At 35.2% G+C, this 8372-nt stretch overlaps 1 pseudogene; it reads right to left on the bottom strand.

The window, feature by feature from the left end:
* Positions 1-5858: 5858 nt before the first annotated feature.
* On the bottom strand, positions 5859-6685 carry LOC148915244 (GDSL esterase/lipase At4g10955 pseudogene; annotated as a pseudogene).
* Between the last annotated feature and the right edge of the window lie 1687 nt (positions 6686-8372).

Raw genomic sequence — 8372 nt, 5'->3', positions numbered from 1 at the left:
TTATTTGCCTCTTCATAAGATGAAGTGATATAGTTGTTGGAATCATCACTGTCACTATCACTCCATTGTGTACTAATTGACTCTTCTCTCCCATTAGACTCAGTCATGTAGTTATTTGCACATTCTACATCAATGTGACTAGCACCACCACATAGATAGCACTTTACAAGACCTTTCAAAAAATTCTTCTCCTTAAAAACATTGTCTTGAGACACACATGTAGACGAACTAGGAAGATTTTGACAATTCCTAGTGACTTTGGTTTTATCTTTGACAACCCTTCTATATTTCTTAACAAACAAGGCATCATCATGAATGCAAGGAGCAATTTGATCCATTTTTATGTTTACACACCTAATACCAATTAGCACCCAAAGGATCTTTCTATATATGTTAAGAGTTGGTGCTCTGATACCAATTGATTGGTGCTCTGATACCAATTGAAATTGGTACTTAGGTGACGAGGGGTAAACTTAAAAGATATTCAACTAAGAACGCAACAAACTTCACACACTCTAGACCTTGACCAAATACTCTTATGACTAGTCAACTGTCAGATATGAATTATACCAAACAATAACATACACAGAGCATACCAAGATGTACCTGCAAGCCTAGAGAATTATTAGTGACAACCTAGGCACTCAGAAGAACCCGTCAATCTAGGCATCCATTGTGCTAGCAACAACTATAGTGAAAGTGTGTGAAGACATCATAATCAAGCAAACACTAAACAGCAGATAATGATGACTTGTCAACGACAAGGATACAAACCCAGAATTCATACGATGACTAGTCAACCACCAAGAACACAAATAATCATACGATGACTAGTCAACCACCAAGAACACAAACCCAGAATTCATACGATGCCTAGTTAACCACCAAAAACACAAACCCATAAAAATTACAGAGATGCAATCAGAAATTGTTCACCCAGAAACCCATCATTGGGAAAAACTGGGGGTCATCAATTGACCAGGCAATCCACTAAGTAGAAAAAGATTCCTATAAAGGAACACAAGCAAGCTCAAGAAAAACCTAGATCTATTTAGGAAGATGAGCTATACCACCTTTGTGCAATCTTCTTCTCCAACTTAGCAAAGCTTGAAGCTCAGTTCTTCATGGCAATGGCAACTCCTTCTCCAGCTCATTCATCCTATAGCACCAACTTGCAAGCTCTATCTCAGACAGAAACCAAAATTTTTATTCAAATGAGAATGATCATTTTCTTCAAGAAACCATACTCTTGAAGAAATCAATCTTGAATCTGACCTAGATATATATGAGAGATTGTTTGATCTAAAGATGAGGTTTTCATATTTCAAATGCAGTTTTCAAAAAGAAACATTTTGGAGAACTTAAAGATGAAAAATATGAAGGTTACACTTAAGGAAGAAGAAAAAGTTTAGAGAGAAACTTTCCAAAACTTGCCTACAAAAGTGACAGCTGCCAAATGAGGAATTCTTTGGCTTTTACCAAAAATTCCTAGGTCTGAATCAACACATGGCAACAGAGAGAGAAAGAAGAATAGGACAAAATAGTTGGTTATCCAGCTGGAAATCCTATAGAGCAAGAATGACTAGTCATACGAGAAACAGATGACTAGTCATCATTTTCTGAAATCAATGCAATGTGATTCAATGCACAATTTACCTTTGTCAATTTGCTTAACCTCCATAGGATAATTGTTAGTTAAGAACACCTAGAGAAGCTATTCTTAATCTAAACTTGAGTTTGATAAAAACAATAAAAATCCTATTACAGAATTTTTAAGGGAAGACAAAAGAAAAACTCAAAATGCATACATTAACATCCTCAAGTCTTATAAACACCAAATTTTCATTTATGAGCACATGTATATCCTTTTCTGATAAGTCTACCTCTAGAATTTTCTTCGTCATTTAATATGAAAATTACATTAAGAAATAACGGAAATTCCACACATTATTTCATTGACTAATCTGTCTTCCTCTAGAATTTTCTTCGTCATTTAAAATGAAAATTACGTAAAGAAAGAACGGAAATTCCATACATTATTTCATTGTCTAATTTGTCTTCCTTTTTGTTTGTTCCCCTAATACACTATAGGAACTCATACACATCAATAAGTTCAGACATAATTGAAAATTGACAGACCAGTTAAGGAAAGGCAGTGTGCATGTGAAGAAGTGAGAAATGTAAAAATTTCCACATGAAAAAGAACTAATTGTTAGCGTTTGTTTGATTGAAATATGGGAAATGCCAGTAACCTTCTCTCCAACCTTCTCTTTTAGACATTCTTCCTTTTCCTCATGACATGTGTCACTTCCTATACACTTAAAATATTGACATTAATACATCAAACAGACCACCTTTTGTTTTCCTAGTTTACCCTTATTAAATGTATTATCCTTCAATTTATCCCTTTTTTTTACAACTCTCTTACCATATGTAAAAAATTAAAAAAATCCTGTTTTTTTTAAAGAAAATGGCTTTTTCTTTTTTTTCTTTTTAACAGGAAAAATGTTTTTTTTTTGTTATTAAAAAAACACAATAATGACTTTAAAAAAATCCATAAAAGATATATCTTTTTTATTAATATAGACAAAAGAAGTCCTTCTAAGGAAGTTCATTGATTGCATTTTCAAACCATTAAGTCGGTAAGTCTGATTATTGAAATTTTTTTTTTCTAAACCATTAAGTAGGTAAGTTTTATTTGTTGGAGTCTTTCAAAAAAGGAAAAAAAATAATAAATGTTTTTTCTTATTTAATTTTGTAACAAGGTGATAAGAAAGTGGTAACAAATTTGGATAATAAATTTAAGGAAACATTAAAATCAATACAAAAAATAATGGCAAATTTGTAAACAAATGTTATCTTATTTGATGCATTAATTATATTGTTTTTAGTGTAAGAAAAGTGACACATGTCATGAGAAACGTGGCTAGCATTCCCCAAATTGAAAAAAAAAAAAAAAGGGGATTAGGATATAGCCTATATGGGGAAAAGGAGATTAGATTTAGAAGAAGAGTAAAAAGTAGAAAACCAATTAGAAATTAAAATAAAGAAGTTGGATAATTTAGAAAACATTAAAATTGGTTAAAAACCATGAGGGCAAGGAGGGCCCAAAGCGGATAATATCGTGCTACCGTAGACCCGATCTGGGGTGTGACATAATGGTATCAGAGCCATTTTTCGTATGGTGCGAGTGTGCCAACGAGGATGTCGGGTCCCTAAGGGGGGTGGATTGTAACTTCTCACATTGACCAACGGAAAATGGATGATGTGCCTTATATGTGCATGCCCACCTCCATCAAGCACGAGGCATTTTGGGAGCTCACTGACTTTAGAGTTAGGGGAACTCCGAAATTACGCAAGTTTGGGCAAGAGTAATTCCAGGATGGGTGACCCAGGGAAGTTGCTCATGAGTTCCCGAAACAAAACTGTGAGGGCAGGGGCCAAAGGACAATATCGTGCTACAATGGAGCCTATCCGGGGTGTGACAGCTCACCTTGATTAAAAATGTGGTTAGAAAAGTGGTACACAATTGTTTTTATATTCTCATATATTCAATTTTGCAAAAATAATGCATCCAACTGACTCAACCAAAAAAATTGCATCCAATTAATGATGTTCTTGGAATATTGATACAAAATAAATCAGGTGTTAAAAAATATTTAATATCTGAATATGATCTATGATGACAAAGACTCATCGTCACAATCATAGTGATCATCTCAATAAAAAATGTGGTTAGTAAAGTGTTACACAATTGTTTTTATATGCTCAGATATTCAATTTTGCAAAAATAATCTTCCAACTAACTCAACCAAAAAAATTGTATCCAATTAATGATGTTCTTGGAATATTGATACAAAATAAATTAGGTGTTAAAAAATATTTAATATTTGAATATGATCTATGATGACAAAGACTACTCGTCACAATCATGGTGATCACCTCGATTAAAAATGTGGTTAGTAAAGTGGTACACGATTGTTTATATATATGCTCAGATATTCAATTTTGCAAAAATAATGCATCCAACTAACTCAACCAAAAAAATTGCATCCAATTAATGATGTTCTTGGAATATTGATACAAAATAAATTAGGTGTTAAAAAATATTTAATATTTGAATATGATCTATGATGACAAAGACTCATCGTCACAATCATGGTGATTATTCAAAATGTGTAACATTCCTGACACAACTTAATCAATTTAATTAAATTTAATTCTTTTGTGAAATTTAAATTTTGCCCTTGGGAGTAGGGGTACTTTGGTCACTTAAAAAAAATATTTATTGTATGACATTATGTAATGGTGTAAGTTTGTGTTAACTTATGTGAGGCCTCAGTTTAAGGTTCGCATAGGGCCTTCAAAATCTTAAGACGGGCCCTGCCTGCTGGTGTGATTGTTTGTTTCAAAAAGGAGGTTATTTTATATATATTCGAAGAGGGAGGGAAGGGCTGAGCGGCTGGTGTGTTTTAGCATTAACCTGTCTACGTCTTCCTCCTTTTAGAGTCCAAGTTTGGGTTTTGATACTTTTAAGGCTCAAGCTGTTAAACGACCAGCTAGAAGGAGACCCTTTTATCTGCTCTTTTTTTGGGTTATGCTCTCCTCATACGTTTAAATTCTCTCTCTTTATTTTCACCCATAAAAAGGAAAGATTAGCAAAAACTAGGAACTTTTTCATTTTTGTCAAGAAAAAAAAAATCTTTGCACCCAAAAACTTGTTATGGCATGGGTGAGCAAAATGGTGGAGAAATTATCGTGTAATGTTACTGTTTTAATCAACGGAAAAGAGAGAGACATCGACAGCCCTTCGACCTCTCATCCCATCTGTAATTATTAAAAGTAATATTGGGGTGAAAATAATGTCCCTTATCTCTAGTAGTGAAAATTGGAAATGAAACGACCGCAACAAGAAATTGGAGATGAAAAAGAGAGGGGATTAGGATACAGCTTGTAGGGGGAAAAAGAGATTAAATTTAGAAGAAGAGTAAAAAGTAGAAAACCAATTAGAAATTAAAATAAAGAAGTTGGATAATATAGAAAACATTAAAATTGGATAGTACAAAGCACATTAAAAAAATATGTGACATCCATTTAGCAAATCATATACACTATATAAATGTCGCAGTTGAAAAAACTACTGCTTAATGTTGAGAGAGAGAGAGAGAGAGAGAGATTAATTAGAGTTTAAGTAGAGGTAGATCCTAAAGTCCTCGTCATGCAGTCGGACTAAATAGAACAGAGTTGGCCAATTATTTGGGGCATTTAAGGCTGAAACTGGGGGTAATGGGCCCCAACTCCCAGGTCCCAATCATCAAGTAAAGGATCTTAACTGTGCCTGTGGAGTCTCTAGCTTAATATAATCATAGGGATGAGTGAAATGAAAGAGTTTGATTGTGAAGAACCACTACTGTTTAATTCACCTTTTCTAGTTTGAAAGTGTGGAAACATCAAAGTAACCCAACCAGTAATTGGTGGTAATTCAGTAAACATGGTGAATGGGATATTGGCAATGGTAAAAAAGTGTGCTTTTGCCAAAGAGAAAAACAACAGGAAATGGCAGAGTGGCAGCCATGGTCATTCATTGGGATTCTTTTTTTTTTTGGGGTCAAGATGGTCATTGGGATTCGAGTATGCGTTTTTTTGACTTTCTCCATGTTTGTTCACACTTTGTTGCGGCCTGCGGGAGCAATTTGGGAACATTCCCAGTAAAAAAAAAATGAAAAGCAGTACGTAATTATTTTTTTGCCACCACAATACCTTTTCTATTAATTTTAATTTTTACCTATCGATCCGTCATTCGAATGAGAAGTGATGGCCCTCACTTCAAGCATTAAGCCACCCATGAAAGAAATCAGTAGCTTCAAATGAAATTTCCTTTCTGCAACTCATAATTTACAACTCTTATGCCATTGCATTCACACAACCAAGCAGCTCCCTACTTGCTCCTCCTCTTATGCCATTGCATTCACACAATCATGGCTGATGAAAACAAGATTGGAGGCTGTTTGACTACTTAAAACCACGAGTACATGGAAAATAATCAGAACAATTACACCAAAACTATCTGTATTTGTGAACCTCAGACTGGAGTTGCAGATCGTCTCTCCACCATTGGTGAATTCCATGGGCTTCTTTGAGATCCCGTGACCGGGTCAAATTAACTGTCAGGTTTGCAGAAGGAATGAGGTGCAATGGAGGCTCCGGCGCTGGCTGCTTTCCCATTGCATGCATTAGTAGACCCCCAAGAGAATTCTGGGTTGCTAACCTCTCAATGGCTCCTGCTCCAATGTCCTCCATCTTCTTCCTATGTTCAAAATACCCGATATATTCGGAGCAGATGTCATCAGCTGGATTGACAAATAGACTAGGGAACCATGCAGACAGAGTAGTGAAAGGGTTTTCTTCTGAATGACTTCTCTGTTGTGGTTGTTGTTTAGCCTTCATAGCAAGAGTGAGGCCTGCTGTAATCACACTGCCTGCAATCCGAAGCCCGTGTTTCACTCTCTTGTCCTTAATCCTCTCTATCGGGGCAGACACAAATGGTGGATTGAAGAGAAAAGATTTGAGGAAAATGCCATTGCTAGCCATAGTTTTTCCAGCAAGCATTGCCATGGCTGACCCTAAGGAATGGCCAGCTAACCAAACATTTGAATCACCTACTGCATCAACCATATTTCCGGACAGCTTGCATAGCAATCTTAAAGCTAGGTTCCTGGTGAAGTCTATTTAGGAGCACCTGAAGATTCAAACGAAAATCTCTTAAGATTGTTCTTTTCGTCCGCAAGGTGCCTCGGAAGGCAATTACAAAACGAGGTATTCCCTCTTCTGGGGAGTTGAATTCATAAATGGCACCAAAGATTGAGGGATCATCACCAAAGATTGAGGAACCATCATCATCCACAAGCTTGTAGAGCAACTTAAAATGGCAAGAACTCCCACCAAGGAGGAGCAAGGGCTTCACGTTCCTCTTGGCGGTCCCGCTCAACAACATAGACACCCTGAACCAAACATGCAGCAACAGACCTCTGATGTTGAGTATTCTGCCTGCATACAGTGGCACACATTTTAAATCCCATATCATCTTGCAAATTCCAAGAAAAGCAATTTATTCATATCCACAATGTTTTGCCTGAGAAGAATGATTCAAGCACTAAATTCCTTCAAATTGTGTCGATAAAAACCTTCGGTCAAATTAGAAGAACAGAATCAGCCGATTAGCATTACTGTCAATCACAAAACTTCCTCCCTACCATTTTGGTAAAGAAAAAAACACTTGATTCCAAACCTAAAAATACTATTCATTCATCTTCTGGAAAAAAAAAAAAAAAACTGTGTGGGTGGAGAGGCAGAGTTTGAGGTCTCACCAATCAATGGAAGTTAGGTGTGATGGCCCTGAATGGTAGAAATTTTGCTTCTCGTGTCCCATTTACACCACGTGTTACTCTTTCTATTTCCACTTGATATCCTCAGAAGCTGTTCTGCATTGCACAAGTCCAGAAAGTGGTCAGTACTGATTAAATATATCATGTACTTAATATAAAAAATATGGAAGGCACACATACACTTCTGAGAAATACAGAGGACCAAAGAATATGAACCAAATTCATGGTTTGCCTTATTTTTCATTATAAGAAACTTTTTATATAAAAAATGTACCTAAAAGAAATAAAAGGTGGTGATGACAGAGCCTGCTTGCAGGGGTGGCCCTGAGGGTGTGCAAGTGGTGCCACCGCATAGGGCTCCTGATTTTTGAAGGCCCCCGATTTTTTTATATACAAATTTATAAATAAACTCAATCATAAACATGTATTTATAAAAAAAAACCTAAACACTATTTAAACATAGAAACACACCCAAAATCAACCCCAAAGTCAACAATTGTATTTTTTTGGGTGTGTTTATAAATGGGTTTTGAGTGTGTAATGATGGGTTTTGGGTGTGTTTATAAAGTGTTTTGGGTGTTGGGTTTTTTTATAAATTTCAGCTCTCATTTTGGGTGTTTTAGTGAAACTCCCTTTTTTTTTATTTGTATAATATATGTATATATTAACAAATGTTATGTATATATATATACCAAGTGAGCAAATTTTTGACACAAAGGCATTTCTAGTTGTGTTGGTTTACAGGGCCTCAATTTCTATTTAGGGTGTGACTTCAAAACCCGCTTGTGTAGATCATAGTTTTAGTTCTTTTTAGGGTTTTTTTTAACAACAATTAATAATCATAATTTTTTTAAAATAAAAATAAAAAGGCAAACACTTTATTTTCTGTAAGTAATAATCATCTTTCTTTGGCTCTCTTTTTTAATCCTTTGATAATTTTATTTGTTTTTTCAATTTCCAAGGATTTCAACACAAAAAATCGACCAA

Source organism: Prunus mume, linkage group LG7, assembly GCF_029339155.1.
Source record: "Prunus mume cultivar Tortuosa linkage group LG7, ASM2933915v1, whole genome shotgun sequence".
Taxonomy (NCBI): Eukaryota; Viridiplantae; Streptophyta; class Magnoliopsida; order Rosales; family Rosaceae; genus Prunus; species Prunus mume.
Note: the sequence above shows the minus strand (reverse complement) of the source record. Positions and strands in the feature narration are given on the sequence as shown.